Source organism: Vombatus ursinus, unplaced genomic scaffold (genome assembly GCF_900497805.2).
Source record: "Vombatus ursinus unplaced genomic scaffold, bare-nosed wombat genome assembly UNPS02014797.1, whole genome shotgun sequence".
Classification (NCBI taxonomy): domain Eukaryota; kingdom Metazoa; phylum Chordata; class Mammalia; order Diprotodontia; family Vombatidae; genus Vombatus; species Vombatus ursinus.
In genome coordinates this window covers 5,497,747-5,500,184 of record NW_020954575.1, presented here as the reverse complement: position 1 = coordinate 5,500,184, position 2,438 = coordinate 5,497,747, and the positions used below count along the sequence as shown (strand labels likewise).

The 2,438-nt window shown below is 43.1% G+C and overlaps 1 non-coding gene across 1 annotated transcript; it reads left to right on the top strand.

The window, feature by feature from the left end:
- Positions 1–1,148: 1,148 nt before the first annotated feature.
- Positions 1,149–1,365, top strand: LOC114049370. Its single transcript, XR_003569862.1, has one exon. It is a non-coding gene; the product is annotated as a small nucleolar RNA U3 (small nucleolar RNA).
- Positions 1,366–2,438: the final 1,073 nt, after the last annotated feature.

The window sequence follows — 2,438 nt, the reverse complement described above, 5'->3', positions numbered from 1 at the left end:
TTCCCCTTGTAGAAAGTGAAGTTTCTCAATGACACAGTGTATATGTGTGTGTGTGTGTGTGTGTGTGTGTGTGTGTGTGTGTGTATTTGTAGTGGTACCTTTGGACTGTTTATCTCTACCTGGGTTCTAACAAGTGCCTTGTGCAGAGTGGATGCTCCAAAAGTGTTTGTAAAAGGTCAGGATGTATTTCATCATTGTGATGACCAATGTCAGCTTCGGAGCTGGGGAGAGGCAGCCTCCCCCCATTTCTTTGGAGACCTGGAGGACAAATCCACAATGTTCAGTGGATGAATAGGTTTTCTCTTTTCCTGCAAGAGAAGTAGGTAGTGGGTGAGGCAGGGGACCAGGGCTAGAGCTTGGAAGGAAACTTGGATATGAATGTAATGTGCATGTATGTTTCTGATGTTCTAGAGAAGGAGAAGGGTTTGATTTTGGCTTTCTGGCCCTCTTGCACCTACAGTAGAGCATATCCCAAAGCAGTGAAAGGGTTTTGAGGAAACTCAGGGTTCAGAATGTGAGGGGGGACACCACCTAGTGTTCTAGATAATCTGGTTCTCTCATTCTCCCTGCCTGCCAGAGATGTAGTGAGCCAACTATCCTCTATACCCCTGCAGGTTTCCTTCTGGTCAGTGAAGGAAGGGAGTTCATAACCTTAGAAGGCTCCAGTTCCTAGACACTCTCCTAAATGCAGCCACTGTTCCCAAAGCCTTGCTGAGTCCCTCCTGCTGATCCACATAGTTATAAATTGATTGATTGATTAATTGATTGTGGTGGTTTTTGGACTGTGTACTTTCATCTAGGTTCTAACAAATGACACACACACACAATGGATGTTTCAAAAGTACTTGTTAAAGATCAGGGTGTGTGTTTGTGACAATTCATCGACTTTTCAAAGTGACTGGTGGAAGGAGGGAGTATGTTAATGAGGAAGAGTGTGGCTTGAAGGGTTCAGACAGAAGTCTTGGAGTTGGGGGAATGGGGCTGCCATTGACCTTTGGCTCTGTGTGCAAGGGTTTGGGGATGCACGTGGTGTGGATTGGCTGGGTGCTGGGTGGCTTTTGGGTGGAGACAGTAGAGTGTGGAAAGGTGGCCATGAGTGGAAGGGTTGTGGGCTTGGCGGCGCTGGGGTCAGGTTGGAGCGTTTGGTTAAGACTATACTTTCAGGGATCATTTCTATAGTGTGTTACTAGAGAATTGTGGCTGAAAGTGTAGCACGGAGGTAACCACGAGGAAGAGCTGTGGTGTTCTCTTCTGAGCGTGAAGCCGGTTTGTGACACTGCTTGTTAGCGGTTGTTACATGCCATTGATGATCGTTCTTCTCTTCCTTCTGGAGGGGCAAGAGGGAGAGAACACAGGCTGAGTGGTTCCTTCTGCTTTTTACCTTGTCATTAAAAGTAAGATGTTATTTTGTTTCCTTTAGTTCATGATTAGTTGGGACTGATTTTGTTGCTTAACTTCACAAGATTGTGAAGTTTAGATCTTAGAATGAACCTTTAACTAGGGCATTTATTCTTTGTTTCTTTGCTAAGGTGATTTTCCCCCCAAATTTGCCTTTTCACTTGATTGTAAGCTAGCCAGAAAGCCATTCAGCTGCTCAGAGAAAGTCCCTTGCACAATTTCTTCAAAGTTCTATACTCCACTCTTTTCTCTTTCACTTTATGTCCCCATGCCTTTTTTTGTTTTCTCGGTTTTTAAAAATTTTTTTTAATTAGCATTTGCCCAAGATAACACAGTTAGTTTAAGTGTTATGTGTGTAAGGCCTGATTTGAACTCAGGTTCTTCTGACTCGAAGGCCAGAACTCTATCTATTGTACCACCTAGCTGCCTTTCTCCTTCACTTGAATAGCATTTCTTCATCACTCCCTTTGCCCCAGGGCGTCACTCACTTTCTCTCCTTTGCTACTTCCCCAGAGACACTCACTCCACAGCCACTTAGTAGCAATCCCCAGTGTACGGAGAACCAGGCAGTAGAACCTATGGGGACAGAGATGTAGGGACAAGGTGGTGGCCAGTCATAGCCAAAATATAATCACAGTTATTTCCATCTCTTAATTTCCTTTTTGGAATAAACCTTTCTTATCTTTTGGACTTTTTCACATCAGTCAAGTGTGTGGAAATAGGAGAACTCCCCACGGAGGTCCAAGTGATAATTTATTGAGAAATTTTTTGCTCTCTTTTGACAAGGGGAAGTGAAACATGTGGACCCAGTTACTAGGAAAGGGTCTCTATTTTGCCCAACTTGTATGCCAATAAATTTTACAATCTTGGTGAAATGGATGAATATTTACAAAAATATAAATTGCCCAGATTAATAGAAGAGGAAGTAAATTACTTAAATAACCCCATCTCAGAAAAAGAAATTGAACAAACCATTGAGAAACTCCCTAGGAAAAAACCTCCAAGGCCAGATGGATTTACAAGAGAATTCTACCAAATGT